The following is an 18,803-nucleotide window of genomic DNA, read 5'->3' as shown; positions in this document are numbered from 1 at the left end:
GGTGAGATCATGACCTGAGCCGAAGTCGGACGCTCAACCAGCTGAGCCACCCAGGCGCCCCTCAGTAATTTTTTTTTTATCTCGCATCCACTGTGTTCTAGAGTGCAGTGACTAACCAGATAGGCCTCTTTGCTCGCAGTCAAATGCTGGACCTCAAGGATGAACGGGGCAGAAGTCCTGGGCTCGTCTGCCTTCTCCATCATGGTCTGTGCCTGCAGCGTGACCCGCGCTGCCCTAACCACCGCGTGTGTATGAACTCATCAAACCCTCGTGGCGATCTTAGGAGGTAGGCGCTAATCTTGTCTGCGTTTTCTAGGGAAGAACACTGAAGCACAGAGGGGGGGTGTGGTGTCATTTGTCCAAATCACACCGCTATGATTAGAATCGGGTAACCTGGTGTTAGAGTCTTGCTTGGCCCTTGATAGCCACCATCAATCAGCACGAAGGGAGAAGTTAAGAAGGGAGAAGGTGAAGTACCTCGTCCTCTGAGAGAAGCGGGAGTTCCCAGCGGGGAGAGAGGGGCCGAGGGGAAGAGCAAGGTGTCTGTCCATTGCTACTTGGGGGGAGGGTGTATGCTTCCACCCACCCAGGCAGCTATTCTAATCACAAGGAAGCAAAAGAAGCCTTTGCCTCAGGGCCAGGAGGCCTGGCTTCTAGTTCTGGTTGATCCATACTGCCCAGGGCCTCGGTTTCCTCACCTCGAAAATGGGGGCCTTGGACAACATTCTGTTCCACTCAAGAAGTTCAGGGTTCCAGGGGCGCCTGGGTGGCTCAGTCAGTTAAGTGCCGACTCCAGTTCAGGTCATGATCTCCTGGTTTGTGGGTTCGAGCCCCGTGTTGGGCTCTGTGGTGGCAGCTCGGAGCCTGGAGCCTGCTTCGGATTCTGTGTCTCCCTCTCTCTCTGCCCCTCCCCCACTCATGCTCTGTCTCTCTCTGTCTCTCAAAAATAAATGATAAAAAAAAAAAAACAAAACAACCCAGGGTTCCAGCAGAGAAGCAAGGGGCTGGTTCTGCATACGTTATATGCAGTGTTTCTCAACCAGGAGGCTTGACTCTAAGCCATGTGGAGTCAGAAGTGGGACTTCCCAGAAGGCTCCGCGACAGGAGGTCTGCATTCTGTCAGCTTCCATCCCCTCCCAAGGGCTTACATCAGCTGGGGCAGCATTCCTTCCTTTGTAGGCAGGGTGGCTGGCTGCGTCTGCATCTGGAGTTCTGTGGCACTTGCCCAAGAAAGGAAGATAGAGAAGAAAAGGAAGCTAGATGGAAGGAGAGGGGGCGGGGGGCAGTGGCACAGAAGAGAGATGATGGGAGATCGACTTCTGTATCTGCTTGGAAATTCTGAGGGATTAAGGGCTTTCAGATACTTAAAGCGAACGAGTGTTAATGGAGTTTAAAAGCTTCAAATAATAAACTGTAGCCTCACCCATCTGCTACGTTTTCTCCAGAGGAAACTGTCAGTCGTTTTCCGGCATGGCAGAGGCATACAGGAGTGGGCTTGTGTCCCAGGATAAGAAATTGAAAACAAAGTAAGAAAAATTAATAGGAACAACAACAACAACCAGCCCATGAGAGCGAGGGAAAGAGTTCTATGTAGGCCCATTAAAGAATGGCAGTTTGCATTTGTCTAATGTCAGAAGCCTGGGAGCATAACTGAGCTAATGTTTTTGTGGATTACGCAGCAGGGAAAGTGGAGGCAGTTTGAGTCTCCCCATTGTGCGTGTTCTCTGCCCAGCACTGCCAATACTGTGTAAACATATGCTAGGCACTCGCTTTCTGTGAGCTTGCTGTTGGGATGGGTTAGTCCACCCACCCCGTGGATGGGCACCTTGAAGAACGGTGGGGCCATGCTCTTCAAATCCTCACTCCAGGGGCGCCTGGGTGGCTCAGTCGGTTAAGCGGCCGACTTCGGCTCAGGTCACGATCTCGCGGTCCGTGAGTTCGAGCCCCGCGTCGGGCTCTGTGCTGACGGCTCAGAGCCTGGAGCCTGCTTCGGATTCTGTGTCTCCCTCTCTCTCTGACCCTCCCCCATTCATGCTCTGTCTCCCTCTGTCTCAAAAATAAATAAAACGTTAAAAAAATAATAATAAAATAAAAAATAAAAAAAATCCTCACTCCAGCCAGTCCACGTCAATAAACACAGTATAATTATCATCGTCATTTTAAGACTGGTCTGAGGAGGCTGTGGGTCCTATTCACCAAAATGAATCTTCTTCAAGAGAGGAGAAATTTCCTTGAGGAGACTGCAGGTGTAATCGTCGACCCTCATGGGTGTGTGTGGGTTTCGCTGGGGTCTATGTTCAGGTTGGCAGAGTCCATTCTGATTGATGTTTTATAATCTGGGGAATATCTCCGAGGCAGGCCGGGAATGGTGGCTTTCTTGAGCTCCTCTTAAATCTGAACTCAATAAATAAACACCAGTTATCTATTATCTGATATCAATGATCGATTTCTGTTGTTCAGGGCTGTGGGAGTGAGAATGTTTTGGAAACCCATAGTGCGTGCGGCAGCTTGCGGCTTTGCTGAGATGGTATTTGCTGGTTTGACATTCATGATAGGATGTGCTTTTAACAGAGAGGGGAAAGAATCTCAAATGGTTTCACTGGTAACGGTACCTTTTGGGTGGGGAGCGGATATCGGGTGGGAAAATGTGAGCTTCCTGCGACAGTCCTCCATCAAAATGCAAACATCACTCAGGGGCAAGATGTTCCACAGAAGGCAAATGAGCCGATATTGTTTTAAACCATTGAGAGGCTTGTGTTCCATGAAAGGAAGGGGAAAATACAAAAGGAGATGAAATATTTGGTGATCACGGAGCATTTCTTCAATAAGGTATTGCTTGAGGTCCGAAGATGGAAAAATATCTACTTACAAGTCAGTTTTGTTGATTCTTTTGCTCTATAATTTTTTTCGTGAGGATTGATATTTTCACTTTTGATTCCTTATTTCAAACCGGAGTTAAGTGGCAATACCATGAGTGGACAGCCTCCTACGAAATTGAAGACAAAATAAAATTGTTCCCGCCCACAAACCTGTCAGCTTGACTGTGATATTTCACCAAACCAGAAAGAGCATTTCTTTTATTCACAGGTGCCCAGAAAGAGTCGTAGCATCTCCTCTGAGTTTGCTTGGTTTCCATGACCTGTCGCTTCATTTGATGGGGACGCAGGGCTCGAACCCATGAACCGCGAGATCATCACCCAGGTGCCCCAGCAGTGTGTGTTTTTCAAGTGATGATAGGTCTGGAAGACCTTTCTGTGCCAGTACGTATGTCTTCGTCACTGACGATGGTTCGTACGTGACAGTCCTGACGTGGTGACGGTGGACTGGGCTGAGGTGCAGCGGTTCTGGCACCGGGCAGGTAGCCGGGTGAAACGACAGGATGTGGGACCACAACAAGCAGATGCGGCCGCTGCGGTAGAAATCAAGGATATGCAGGACTTGCTCGTGTGCCTGTTTTCTGCTTCATATGTTAGTATCTTCTTTTATGGATGACTGTAAGTAGAGCGAGACAGAGAATGGTGTTTTATTTTAATCTAACCCTGAACTCCATAAATACAGTCAGTTTTTATGGTATCTAAAAAAAAAAAAAAAAATTGTAGCGGCTTCTCTTTACTACGCGTGGTCCTTTAATGTCCCGGGGTTCTGTCCTCCAGAAACTGCCGTCTTGTGAAGGAAGGGTGGGAGCCGTGGTGTGCATCCAGCCCTGCCTAGCCGTCTGGACTTTGACAACCCACTTCTCCACTCTGGGCCTCAGTTTCGCACCGTGCTGAACGCTGTTCTTGTCCAAAAGCGTGGTCTCCCTCAGGCTGGGCTGGGTTACAGATAATTCCAAAATCTCAGCAGCTCAAACAACAGGTTTGTGTCTTGCTCATACCGTCCCTGTTGTCATTATTGGTGGGTCATGATTCAAAGCAAGTGACTTCAAGGGGGTAGGGAACTGTAACCCTCCCTGGTACCTAGGAAGAGGGTCCAAACTACTTATTTATGTGTTTTAAATATTTTATTTTTAAGTAATGCTCTGTACCCAGTGTGGGGCTCGAACTCCCAACCCTGAGATCAGAAGTTGCACGCTCTACTGACTGAGCCAGCCGAGCACCCCAAGAATCCAAACTATTTAATGAGCCACCTACTTCTATCACTGTGTCTATTTTTCAAGGAGCATCAGCCTGTTTGGGAACTCACATTTAGAGAAATGAACAGGGGCACCTGGGTGGCTCAGTTGGTTAAGCAGCCCTTGATTTCTTTCTTTCTTTCTTTCTTTTTTTTTCAATATATGAAGTTTATTGTCAAATTGGTTTCCATACAACACCCAGTGCTCATCCCAAAAGGTGCCCTCCTTAATACCCATCACCCACCCTCCCCTCCCTGCCACCCCCAAAGCAGCCCTTGATTTCTACTCAGGTCATGATCTCATGGTTGTGAGTTCAAGTCCCGCATCAGGCTTTGCACTCACAGTGTGGAGCCTGCTTCCGATCTTCTGTCTCCTCCTTTCTGCCCCTCTCACACATGTGCACGCACGCTCTCTCTCTCTTTCTCTCAAAAATAAACCTCAGAGAAATGAACTGAACTGGGGGTGGGGGGGAGGGCAGTGAGGGATGTAGGTGGCGCTGGGGTCAGCATAGGTACAGGCGCTCATAGCCCTGGCCAGATTCCATAGCAGCTGGATGCCAGCAAAGCTGGCTTTGGTTTTGCTTCTGTTAGTATGTGTTCCCAGCCTCCGAAAGCGACAGCAGCAGAAATGCCTGTAGAATGGCTTGACTACACAATGTAGCAGTTTGCATCTGCTACATTGTTGAAGAATGTTGGAAGGACTAGGCTTCAGATCTGTTCATCTTGCCTGGTATTGCAACACCAATTTATGGAAAGCTGTGTCATTTATCTTGAAATACAAGTATTCCAGGCCCAGGATGAATTCCCAGCAGCTGAGTGTCGAAGAGTGAAATCATGGGATCAGTGTAGATTATGGGGAAAGATTTTCTTGAGGCTTCTGTTGTTGATTGAGGCCCTGTCTGTGGGGGTAGAAGCCAAATTTGGTAGCTGACATGCACAGTTATGCCGTGGGCAGGGTGACCTCTGCCCCCGGGCTCTGCTCGGTGATTCTGCTCAGGGCAAAGCTGCTGCATGTAACTCACGATCTCACTCGGAGATAACACTGAGGTCCTCTCTGTGCATGGAGGTTTATTATAAAGATACACGGGATTTAAGGAGTATGACCCCTGGGTGGCTGTGGAGACCGTGTCCCTCAGCAGTGGGCAGCCCTGACCCAGTCCTCATGTGCTGGGGGTTTCCTGGGACTCAGTGTGTCTCACATTCACGCTCCTAAGAGACAGGGGTTCTGAGCACGTCTCCCGGCCACCTGCCGCTGCAGAGGGCTCCAGTGGGGCCCAAGGAAGGCCCGCGGGCCGCTGCACATCTCACTGGCGCTCTTGGTTCATTTCCCACTCGGTGTGCTCCCCACACTCGAAATCTTGTGTTCTGTCCGTCTGCCCTGCCAGGTTATAAACTCGGTGACTCTGGGAAGATAGTTAACCTCTGTGTGCCTCAGCTTTCTCATTTGTGAATCGGCCATAACAATGGCCTCTGCCACCTAGGGTTGTCCGAAGAATTGAGGGAGATAATAGAGAAGATTAAATTAGGTGATAATCACTGAGGATGTTTACTTGATGCCCAGTCTAGACACTTTGAATAATGACTCAGTCCTTGTAGCAACACTTTGAGGCAGGGGCTGTCACTGTGAGGAAACTGAGGCTCAGAGAAGCTGCGGCTAGCTTGCGAATGAGTAAGGGAACAGGGTTTGAATTCAGTCCCTCGGCCTGGCTGGCTCTAGAGACCACATCTAGCCCTGTGTTACTGTATCTCTCGCAGGTACTGGAAAGCCTTGGCTGGATGCCGGGCCCCTAGTAAAGTGCTTACTCAGTGTTAGTGATGGTCCTTCTGTGCCCTGCTGGAGCCACCATGCAGTGCAGCCCGTGACACCCGACCTCTGCAGAAGGACACAGGAGGCCGACATCCTGGAGTCTTTCCAGTGCCCCTCCCCCGCCTGTTCCCTGGCAGCCCGTCTGCAGGCCCTGTTGACGATACTGTGTTGTCTTGTGATTGGCCACGGATGGGGGCTTCTGGATTTGCTGTGGGGGTTCAGGCAGGCAGGGCCAGGCCAGCGGAGGTGTCACCAGCCGGCATCACGTTTGATCCTTTGTTTGGCACGTGGAATTTCTCAGTTACGGGCTTTAAAAGATCAAAGAGTGGCAGGTGGCTCTTATTTTTCTTTATAAAATAAAAACCGGGGAAGTAAAGCATCTGTCAGAAACTGGCTTCTGCAGCTCAAGAGAGGGCCTTGGTGGTTACACAGAAACACAAGATAATGGTAAAGGGACAGCATATATATATATATATATATATATACACACACACACACATATACACATATATACATACATGTGTATGTACACATACACATATACATGTATACACATATATACAGACATACATATATACATACATGTGTATATATACACATATATACATACATGTGTATATATACATACATGTGTGTATATATATACATGTGTATATACATGTACATATATGTACACAGACATAGGGACAGCATATAAATGTATATATACACATATATACACATATATATACATATATATGTATATACACATATGTATATATACACATATATATGTACACAGACATAGGGACAGCATATATATGTATATATATACACATATACATGTATATATATGTGTGTGTGTATATATATGTGTGTGTGTATATATATGTGTGTGTGTGTGTGTGTATATATATATATATATATATATATATATATATATATATATATAGTGTGATGCCAAAATGTAGAAGGTTAGTCTAGAATGTTAACAGTGGTGTAGGTGATTTGGGTTTTTTTTGTCTTATTTATTTATTTACTTATTGCATTTCCCAAAGTTTCCACAGTTTCCTACTAGGGGGAAAGTTATTCAAACATAAAAAGAAACCTCTATAGAGATGAGCATCTTTATAAAATGTTTTTTATCTTAGTTACAAAGAGTGCGCATTTACTTTCAGGATCCCTTGGGATAGTAGAAAAGGAAGAAAGCCGCAGGACTGGGCAAAATCCCTCTTTAGAAAGTGAAACTGAATGTAGGGGAAGGGCCTCCCTGTGATTCCGAGATGAAAGGGGAACAGAAGTCGCTCAGTCTCTGCATGTGAGTCCCAGTTGTTCTTTCCCCAGGTGGGACTGACTTTCTTTCTTTCTTTCTTTCTTTCTTTCTTTCTTTCTTTCTTTCTTTCTCTCTTTCTCTCTTTCTCTCTTTCTCTCTCTCTTTCTCTCTTTCTCTCTTTCTCTCTTTCTCTCTTTCTTTTAATTTTTAAAAAATGTTCATTTATTTTTAGAGAGAGAGAGAAAGAAACACTGTGAGCAGGGGAGGGGCAGAGAGAGAGGGAGACACAGAATCCAAAGCAGGCTCCAAGCTCCGAACTGTCAGCTCCAAGCCCCAGAGCCCCACGTGGGGCTCGAACTCACAGATGGGGAGAAGACCGGGAGATCATGACCTTAGCCGAAGTGGGATGCTTAATGGACTGAGCCACACAGGCACCCCCAAGTGGGGCTCCTTTCTAAGTGATACTTTGTCCAATGTGTTCCTGTGACCTCATCACATGCCTTCTGACAGCAGGTCGGTCGCAGGGCTCTTCTAAGCACCCCGGGCCTTGCTTGCCGTTTGCAGACTTTTGGCTAGCACAGACCTCACTCCGTTCTAGGGTTCTAACTTTACAAAAGGCAGAAGTCTTTGCTTTGTTTCCTCCGTTCTTCTATTAGTTTGTTTTCTTTGCATTTGGTGAGCGGCTAGATTTCTGTTTGTGCTGTTTCTCTTGTCTGTGAGCCCCCTTGGGTCCAGTTGCCTTTGTGCAAGATGAGTGTAAATGAACAAATGAAATGGACGGAGGTCTCCACTCTCCAGGAGGCCTGCTCACTCTCACTGTGCTCCTCAGCTGGGAAGGCGCCCTGCTGACCCTTTTGCAGTAAGACTGACTTACAGGAGCACTCTCTGGAAAGTGTAGCTTTTTGCCACTCCAGACCCACTTCCCCTCCAGCTTCTCCTGGCAGCTGGCCAGTGAAGGAGGGTGTGGGGGCAGCTAGAGAACACAGCGACCTGCATTGACCATGTGCTTGTCCTCATCTGCTTGTTATTCTAAATGAATTCCTGACCTTAAAGGGAAAGCTCTCAGTTTTGCACCATGGAGTATGATGGTCACTGTGGGCTTTTCATATATGACCTTCATTGTTAGGTTGACATATGTTCCCCCTAAACCCACTTTGTAAATAGAATTTTTGTTTTTCTTTTCTAATATATGCATGTAAGTCTATACATTTCTATGAGTTCTTTAATTGTATCCCACACGTGTTGTATTTTTGGTATGTTGTATTTTCATTATCATGCAGTTCAAAATATTTTCTGATTTCTATTCTCTGACCAGTTGATTTGGGGATTTTCTAGGTGTCTTTTTATTTTTGATTTCTAGCTTGATTCCACTACGGTCAGAGAATATATTCTGAATGATTTCAGTCCTTTAAAATGTGCTAAGCGGCACCTGGGTGGCTCAGGCGGTGAAGCATCTGGCTCTTAACTTCGTCTCAGATCCTGATCTCACAGTTTCTGAGTTCGAGCTCTGCATTGGAGCAGTGTAGAGCCTGTTTGGAATTCTCTCTCTCTCTAAAAAATAAATAAATAAACTTTAAAAAATATGTTAAGGGGCACCTGGGTGGCTCAGTCGGCTAGGCGTCCGACTTCGGCTCAGGTCGTGATCTCCCAGTTTATGAGTTCGAGCCCCACGTCGGGCTCTGGGCTGACAGCTCGGAGCCTGGAGCCTGCTTCAAATTCTGTGTCTCCCTCTCTCTCTGCTCCTCCCCTGCTCATGCTCGGTCTCTCTCTCCTTCAAAAATAAATAAAAACATTAAAAAAAAATATGTTAAGAACTTGCTTTATGATATGTCAGTTTAATGTGAGGCATTCTGTTGCTGTTGGGTACATGTTTTATAGATGTCAGTTAGAAGACTTGTTATTCTGTTCAGATTCTCCATGTTCTTACTGGCTGTTAATTTTTGTGGTGTTTTCTTTCAGTTACTCTGAAGCATGTATTAAAGTCCTCCATTGTGGGGCACCTAGGTGGCTCAGTCAGTTAAGTGTCTGACTTCAGCTTAGGTCATGATCTCACCATTCATGAGTTCAAGTCCCGCGTCAGGCTCTGTGCTGACAGCTCAGAGCCTGGAGCCTGCTTTGGATTCTGTCTCTAATCTCTACCTCTCTCTAGCTTGTGTGCTCTCTCTCTCTCTCTCTCTCGCTCTCGCTCAATAATAAATAAATAAACTTAAAAAAAAACTCCATTGTGATTTTGGATTTGTCTATTTCTCCTTTTAGGATTGCCAATTCTTGCCTTATTATTATATTATTATTTTAAGTGTTTATTTTTGAGAGAGAGTGCAACAGGGGGAAAGGTAGTGAGGTGGGTGTGGACAGAAGATCTGAAACAGGCTCTGCACTGACAGCGGAGAGCCTGATGTGGGGCTCGAACTCACAAACCATGAGATCATGACCTGAGCTGAAGTCAGAGGATCTATCTGCTGACTGAGCCACCCAGGTGCCCCAATTTTTGCTTTATTATTTTGAAAATATGTTACTAGGTGCATACAAATTAAAATCTTTGTATTGTCCTTTAAAATTGATCATTTTGTCATTATGAAATGTTTTTCTACCTCTAGTAACATTTCTTCCCTTATTTAATTTTAATGTAGCTATGCCAGCTCTTTTTTGGTGAGGATATACCTAATTTTTCTTTTCCTTTTGGGGGAAATTAATTACTTTGGCTATCTGGGGTCTTTTCTGGTTCCATATAAATTTTAGGATTGTTTGTTCTAGCTCTGTGAGGAATGCTGGTGTTGATAGGGATTGCATTGAATATGTAGATTGGTTTGGGTAATATTGACATTTTAACAATATTTGTTCTTCCAGTCCATTAGTGTGGAATGTTTTTCCATTTCTTTGTGTCTTCTTCAATTTCTTTCATAAACTTTATATAGTTTTCAGCATATATAACTTTTACCTCTTTGGTTAAGTTTATTTGAAGGTATTATATGGTTTTTGGTGCAGTTGTAAGTGGGATCGGCTCCTTGATTTCTCTTTCTGCTGCTTCATTATTGGCATATAGAAATGCCACAGATTTCTGTACGTTGATTTTATATTCTGATACTATGCTGAATCCACATATCAGTTCTAGCAATTTTTTGGCAGAGTCTTTTGGGTTTACCACCTAGAATATCATGTCATTTGCAAAGAGTGGAAGTTTGACTTCTTCCTTGCCAATTTGAATGCCTTTTATTTCTTTTGTTGTCTGATTGCTGAGGCGAGGACTTCCCACACTATGTTGAACAACAGTGGCGAGAGTGGACATCCCTGTTGTGTTCCTGACCTTAGGGGGAAGGCACTCGGTTTTTCCCCGTTGAGGATGATATTAGCTGTGGGCCTTTGGTATATGGCCTTCATGATGTTGTGGTGTGTTATATCTATCCCTACCTTGTTGAGGGTTTTTATCAAGAAAGGATGCTGTATTTTGTCAAATGCTTTTTCTGCATCTATTGAGAAGATTATGTGGTCCTTATCCTTTCTTTCATTAATGTGATGTATCAAGTTGATTGATTTGTGGATATTGAACCAGCACTGCAGCCTAGGAATAAATCCCACTTGATCGTGGTAAATAATTCTTTTAATGTATTATTGGATTTGGTTTGCTAGTATCCTGTTGAGAATTTTTGCCTTCATGTTCATCAAGGAAATTGGTCTGTAGTTCTCCTTTTTAGTGGGGTCTTTGTCTGGTTTTGGGATCAAGGTAATGCTGGCCTTGTAGAACGAGTTTGAAAGTTTTCCTTCTATTTCTATTTTTTGGAACACCTTCAAAAGAGTAGGTGTCAACACTTCTTTAAATGTTTGGTAGAATTCCCTTGGAAAGCCTTCCGGCCCTGGACTCTTGTTTGTTGGGAGATTTTTGATTACTGATTCAATTTCTTTCCTGGGCATGGGTCTGTTCACATTTTCAATTTCTTCTTGTTTCAGTTTTGGTAGTTTATGTGTTTCTAGGAATTTGTCCATTTCTTCTAAATTGCTCAATTTGTTGGCATATAATCGCTCATAATATTCTCTTATTATTGTTTGTATTTCTTTGTTGTTGGTTGTGAACTCTCCTCTTTCATTCATGGTTTTATTTATTTGGGTCCTTTTTCTTTTTGATAAATCTGGCTAGGGGGTTATTAATTTTGTTAATTCTTTCAAAGAATCAGCTCCTGGTTTTCTTGATCTCTTCTACTGTTTCTTTGATTTTGATATCATTGGTTTTTGCTTTAATCTTTATTATTTCCCTTCTTCTGCTGGTTTTGGGCTTTATTTGCCATTCTTTTTCCAGCTCCTTTAGGTGTGAGATTAGGTTGTGTATTTGAGACATTTATTCCTTCTTAAGGAAGGCCTGGATTGCTATATACTTTCCTCTTATGACTGTCTTTGCTGCGTCCCAGAGGTTTTGGACTGTTGTGTTTTCATTTTCATTGGCTTCCATGTACCTTTTAATTTCCTCTTTAATTTCTTGGTTAACCCATTCATTCTTTAGTAGGATGTTCTTTAATCTCCAAGTATTCATGGTCTTTCCAAATTTTTTCTTGTGGTTGATTTCAAGTTTCTTAGCACTGTGGTCTTAAAATCTGCATGGTATGATATCAGTTTTTTTGTACTTGTTGAAGGCTGATTTGTGACCCAGTCAGTGTGTGATCTATTCTGGAGAATGTTCCATGTGCACTTGAGAATAATCTGTATTCTGCTGCTTTAGGATGAAATGTTCTGAATATATCTATTAAGCCCATCTTGTCCAGTGTGTCATTCAAAGCCATTGTTTCCTTGTTGATTTTTCTGCTTAGATGTAAATGGGGGTGTAAAGTCCCTAACTATTATGGTATTATTATGAATGAGTTTCTTTATGTTTGTGATTGACTTATATATTTGGGTTGTTTCAAGCTGAGGGCATACATATTTATAATTGTTAGACCTTCTTGGTGGATAGACCCCTTAATTATGATATAATGCCCTTCTTCATCTTTTGTTACAGCCTTTGTTTTAAAATATAGTTTGTCTGATATAAGTATGGCTACTCCAGCTGTCTTTTGATGTCCATTAGCATGATAGATGATTCTCCATTACCTTACTTTCAATCTGCAGGTGTGTTTAGGTCTAAAATGAGTCTCTTGTAGGCAGCATATATATAGGTCTTGTTTTCTTATCCATTCTGATGTCCTGTGTCTTTTGATTGGAGTATTTATTCCATTTACATTTACAGTGAGTACTGAAAGATATGAATTTAGTGCCATTGTGTTGCTTGTAGAATTGGTGTTTCTGGTCATGTTCTCTGGTCCTTTCTTTGTTGCTTTTGGTCTTTTTTGTTTTGTTTAGTTTCTTCTCCACTCAAAAAGTCCCCTTAAAATTTCTTGTAGGGCTGGTTTAATGGTCACAAACTCCTTTAGTTTTTATTTGTCTGGGAAAGTCTTTATCTCTCCTTCTATTTTGAATGACAGCCTTGCCGGATAAAGAATTCTTGGCTGAATATTTTTCTGAGTCAGCACGTTGAATATATCTTGCCACTCCCTTCTGTCCTGACAGGTTTCTGTGGACAGATCTGCTGCGAACCTGATCTGTCATCCCTTGTAGGTTAAGGACTTTTTTCCCCTTTCTGCTTTCTAATTCTTTCCTTCTCTGTATATTTTGTGAATTTGACTATGATATGCCTTGGGTGATGGTTGGTTTTTGTTGAATCTAATGGGAGTTCTCTGTGCTTCTTGGATTTTGATATCCGTGTCCTTCCCCAGATTAGGAAAGTTTTCCACTATATTTTGCTCGCATAAACCTTTTGTCCCTTTTCCTCTCTCTTCATCTTCTGGGACTCCTCTGATTCAAATGTTATTAATTTTTGATAAGTCACTGAGTTCTCTAAGTTTTATATCATGCTTTTGCCTTTGTTTCCCTGTTTTTTTCTGCTTCATTATTTTCCATAATTTTATCCTCTATATCACTGATTCACTGCTCTACTTCATCCATCCTTACCATCGCGGCATTCATTCAAGATTGCATCTCAGTTACAACATTTTTTATTTTGGCCTGACTAAATTTTAGTTCTTTTATCTCTGCTGAAAGGGATTCTCTGGTGTCTTCTATGCTTTTTTCAACCCCAGCTAGTATTCTTAAAATCATGGTTTTAAGTTCTAGTTTAGACATCTTACTTATATCTGTGTTGATTAAATCCCTGGCTGTCATTTATTCCTATTCTTTCTTTTGGGGTGAATTCTTACATCTTGTCATTTTGGAGGAAGAAAAAAATTAAATAAAAAATAAAAACGTAAAAATTAAAAACAAAACAAAATCAAAAAAAGGAAGCTTGATCCTAGGTGTGTTTCAGTCTGCTTGTTGAAAGAAGCTTGATAGAATAGAGGGAAAAAAAAAGTCTATGGCAAATCACAACACCTACCCAGTGCCAATTTGCCACACTCTAAAGTCTTTGTCCCAATGCCAGCAAACATGGCTTCTCTCTGGGGTCCACTGAGAACTTTGCCTGTGAGGAGGCCATATGGCCTCTACCACATGTACTCCAAGCAGGGGAACAGCTTCTCCCCACAAGACACAGGGAACCCTCAGACTGTGCTGCCCACTCCTGGGGTTTTGCCCTACTCTATCACTGGAGCGCCACCAGTTAATGAGCTCTGAACCTTCAGACTCTGCCCTCCACTGTTTATAGAATCCTGGTGGAACTGAAACCCTCTCCTTTCTACCCATCAATGGTTTTGGGGGACAGATTTCTTGTCAAGCGCCCTGTGTTTGCACTCTTTCTGTCAAGCTCCTTTCCAGGGGAAGTGCTCTTCTTGTGCAATCTCACGCGCCACATTTTCCCTCTCTCTCTGTCCTGTCTCTGCCAAAATGGCTCCCTACCCTCCACAGAGCTGCAGAACTCACTCTCTCTCTCTCTCTCTCTCTCAAAAAATAAATAAACATTTAAAAAAAACTTATCAAAAAAAGATAAAGGACATTTCTGTCTCCCCAGAAATTTCTCGTGTTTCTCTATGCAGGCAGTTTCTCCTGTCTTCCCACTCCCCACCCCAGGGAACCACTGCTCTGATTTCTAGGTCAGATTTTTGGAATCGTATGAATGGAATCATTCAGATTCTTTTGAGTCTGGTTTCTCTTAGCATAATATCTGTGATATTCGTGTTGTATCATTCATATTTATTGTTGAATAGCACTGTACTGTATGATTATACCCCAATTTGTTGATCACTTCACCTGCAGTTGACCTCTGTGGGAGTCATAAGCTACTGTATTACAGCTAGAAGCAGAAGAAAACTGTTTAAAAAAAAAAACCCACAAAATTGTCAGAGCCTCTGAATCTTTTCAGAAGGCAGACTTCTAGAATAGGAAATATTTGCAGAAGACAGGTCTCTAGAATGGGAAATCACTAAAACAAACTTTTCACAGGCTCTTGATATGTTCTGTCAAATGGGTTCCCAGATGGTCTCCACCAGGGTACATTCCTACCCATGGTGTGTGAACGTCTCATTATACTATCTATAGCATTTGAAAACACATTTTTTTCATATTTATTTATTTTTGAGAGGGAGAGAGAGAGAGAGTGTGAGCGGGGAAGGGCCGAGAGAGGGAGACAGAATCCGAAGCAGACTCCAGGCTCTGAGCTGTCGGCACAGAGCCTGACGCGGGGCTCAAACTCACAAACTGGGACATCACAACCTGAGCTAAAGTTAGACGCTTCACCGACTGAGCCACCCAGGCGCCCCTCACAAAAATGCTTTGATAAAAAATAGTTCTTAGTTTTAATCTTTGGAAGCATAAAAAGCTGTAAATTTGTATGTGATAGTTGAAAGGAATTGTACACCGACTATAAACCAGTAGGTCTATAAACCAGTACTTACTTCCTTTCTGAGCTGGCAGAACTATCAGTGACCTCACTTTTTTAACTACCTGCCTCACTGACTTTCTGCGAAACTAAGCTGAAAAGCCAATTCAGTCATTCGTGGCATTGGTATTTAAAATGCAACAGGGACAGGAAGGAGCTCTGATGTCTTCCTACACCAGCATCCAGTGCTTCCTCTACAGCTGTGCCAACACAGCAGCCCCTGGCCACATGTAGTTGGCGAACACTTGATGTGTGGCTGGTCCAAACCGAGAAGTGGTCTAAGTATAAAATGCACACTGGGTTTCAGAGTCTTAGTATGGAAAAAAAAAAATGAATGTAAGATATTTCCTTAATTCTATATTGATTACATATTGCAATAATATATTTAATACATTGGGTTAAATAAAACATTAAAATTGATTCCTTTTGACATTCATTAATGTGGCTACTAGGAAATCTCAGATTGCACATGTGGCTTGCGTTTCATTTCTAGTCAACCATTTGCTGTATAGTCTTACAGAATGTCTCTCTCCTGTCTCTACCTCTTTTTTCCTTTGAATGCCTGCCTTTCACCAATACTTGCTTTGTTTTCTTCAGAGAAGCTTCCCTGAGCCATTTATTTATTTATTTATTCATTCATTCATTCATTCATTCATTCATTCATTCATTCATTTATTTTGAGGCTCTGCAGACTTTATATTTAGCTTAGAAGATCAAATTCCAAAATGGGACCTGGGCACAGATTTCCATAAGGAGCCTAAGGTGGTGGATGGACCCTGGCATTCTGTTACCTGGGAACTAAACCTCTCTGAGGGCAGATCAGAAAGCCAGGAAGAAGAGGAGTGGGTGGGGGTGCCATCTAAACCCCTCAGCTCCCAAGAGGCTCCCTCCCCACCAATAGGCTCTACCCCCGCTTGCCTTTGTCACAAGAGATGGCTTCAGGTGGTAGACTGGCCCTTCCCTGACCTTTTCTGCTTCGTTCCTGTGCTTCATCTTCCTCTTTTATTCTGCCATGGGTCTGTCTAGTTTTTCCGGCCACCTCCATTGGCTTCATGTTTTCTATGGTTGTTTCTTGGACATGCCTCACCAGGATCTCCACCTTCTGTCTTCTTGGCTCTGCACCACTGCCCGGGAGAGCCCCACCCATCGGAGCAGGCCCAGCTCACCAAACCTGACCCTGGCCAACCTTGGTCTTCTGTTTGCCTGGAAGTGACAACTAGACTGGCCTCATTAGCCAGACCCACCTTTTACCAGGCAAAGATAGTAATGGATCCCCTGTTAGGGCCAGGAGATCCCTGACTCTGCTTGGTATTCCAGATGCCTATGAACTGAATTTCTCTATCGTGTCCTATGATATATATTCCGTCTACCCTTGGATTCTGTATACCTGGGCAGGTTCAGCTTTCTTTACTGTAAGTTCCTGCTGAATTGAGCTCATTCTGCAAATCTGATTAAATCTCAAACCAGGGCTTTGGAAATTATAGTACAATAGCCCCCTTGCCAGCTGGCTGGCACATAATTTGTTGCTTTGCCTAAGTGGCTCTAAATCAGGAGACTGAAGTTTCTGCCTTTGATGGTAAGCAGTAGAAATGTCTGTGGGGCTATTATGGGGCAGGCTGAGGGGAGAGATCATTGGTTTTGTGGGAATCGCAGGCTCAGAAGAGGCTAGAGCCATGAGTAAAACTGGACCCTCATTGCAGATGGATGCAGATTAGGTTTGAACAGATGAGAGGTAACACCCATCTCAAGCTGCCTTCGGCAGGAGTGGTGGCCGGCAAAATACAGCATCGTGAAGTGGGCAGTTCTCTCTCCAGTTCTCTCAGATTTAGGATTATCACCAAAGGGGAAAAAAGGGCTCAGTTTGTCCTACTGTGTCTTTAATGGCCTCCAATGTTTCTAAGAGCACACAGCCCTCAAGCCTCAGACCTCGGATCTCCCCAGGCAGCACCGTTGAGCTGGAATCCAACAGAATGGTTTTATTTCCGACGGATTTATTTTTGTGTAACTTTCTATTTATCGAAAGTGATCGTTTTCACTTACAATGGCAGTATAAAATTTCCTTTAAAATGAATCTGTTATGGAAACTAATTTGACAATAAATGTCATATAATAAAAATAAAATAAAATAAAATAAAATAAATAATAAAATAAAATAAAATAAAATAAAATAAAATAAAATAAAATAAAAAAAATAAAATGAATCTGAGTGTTGGGGCTCCTGGGTGGCTTAGTGTTCTCAGCTCAGGTCTTGATCTCAGGGTCATGAGTTCAAGCCCCGCGTTGGGCTCTGTGCTGGGTGGGAAGCCTACTTAAAAAAAAAAAAAAAAATCTGGGTTTCGAAATAGTTTATTTATGGGGATTAAGGAGTGCACTTGCTGTGATAAGCGCTGGGTGACAGGTGACATATGGAAGTGCTGAATCAATCTATTCTACCCCTGAAACTACTATTACACTGTGTAGTAACTATACTAGAAGTAAAACAAAAAATAGAATAAAACAGTCAATTTAAAGCACAAAGTGAAGCAAATAAAGTACAGGTAGGACTCAATTATGGCCAAAAAAAAAAAAAAAAAAAAAAAAGGTGAGTGTGTTGTCTGAATGACATGTAGAAAACATTGCCCTGAGGAAGACCCTCCAGGTGGTACCCAGCATCCTTGAGTTCTGGGTTCGAAACTATCTAGTCGTCAATTTCATTTGTTTGTTCGCCATTCATTGCAATAGTATTTTCAAAGAAAACCTTTTTTTTTTTTTTATGTTGCAGGTTCCAGAAAGAAGTTGGAAATCGAAGATTTAAGGAGAGAATGTTGTTCTAAAATATTCTGACTTACTTCAAAGAATAAGGCCAGAAACTTGAAAAGGTATCGTTAACCCCTAATTTAAATTTAATATTATCACCTGGTGTCCCTTCAGGGAACCAGTTTTCCAAAGCTGTGGATCCTAAAATGGGGCATACAGTTGACCTCAGCGGAAAAGGCTGCATTAACATCTAAGAGGTGAGCATGTTACTAGCACAACAGTAACTAACCAATCATTTCCATCCCTGAAAGGTTTTGGTTTATTTTTTTTTGGTAAAGATGTCTTGGCCTCCTGCTGCTTAGAATGTTCAAGTGTAGTCTCTCTTGCTCAGTCACTCAGGTTATAAAAGGAAAGTTATTGCGTGGGGTCCCACTGGGAAATCTCTGGAAGGCTTGCAATGTTGAGCAAATTGATAAGTAAAATAAGGAAAACTGGAAGTGTGTCAAAGACCAGGAGCCTCATGTGTGACTTGGGGGAAAAAGCTGAGAACCGCTGGACTTGAATGTTAACGGACGTGGGCTCGTAAAACATGAATGATGCTGTGTTTACAGGTCTGTCATGTGTGGCTGTGGCGGGGGGGGGGGGGGGGAGTGCGGGCAGGGCACAACAAAAAGTTTAAACACTGTCTGAATCTATGAGTTTTCCTACCTAGATGAGGGACTGAGTGGCCAGGTCGGGGCCTTTCTGCTTCTAAGATGATGACCCATTTTATATACACAAGGATGAGTGGAGAAATGGCCACAGGATCTTAGGGAACAAGAAAGATAATGAGCGCAATTTGGGGTAGCTCAAATTAGGTTTTAAAGTTAGGTTTTTAAATTTTTTTTGAAGGTTTATTTATCTCATCTAGCTCAGGTGAACCCAAGTTAGTTGTGTTTGTTTTTTTTTTTTTAGTTTTTAATGTTTGTTTGTCTTTCTTTTGAGAGAGAGCATGTGCAGGGTAGGGGCAGAGAGAGAGGGAAACAGAATCCCAAGCAGGCTCCACACTGTCAGCACAGAGCCCGACA

General features: G+C 43.1%; 1 protein-coding gene across 4 annotated transcripts in view; it reads left to right on the top strand.

Annotated features, from left to right (window-relative positions):
• The window catches only part of NOD1 (nucleotide binding oligomerization domain containing 1), a 76,275-nt gene that overhangs the window by 17,337 nt on the left and 40,135 nt on the right, over nucleotides 1-18,803 (top strand). For 2 of the 4 annotated variants that reach the window (XM_030308177.1, XM_030308181.1), the window contains exon 2: nucleotides 17,762-17,858. The gene's annotated coding sequence lies outside the window, so the exon portion shown is untranslated. The other 2 variants (XM_030308178.1, XM_030308180.1) reach the window with 2 other exon arrangements.

Source organism: Lynx canadensis, chromosome A2 (genome assembly GCF_007474595.2).
Source record: "Lynx canadensis isolate LIC74 chromosome A2, mLynCan4.pri.v2, whole genome shotgun sequence".
NCBI lineage: Eukaryota > Metazoa > Chordata > Mammalia > Carnivora > Felidae > Lynx > Lynx canadensis.
Note: the sequence above shows the minus strand (reverse complement) of the source record. Positions and strands in the feature narration are given on the sequence as shown.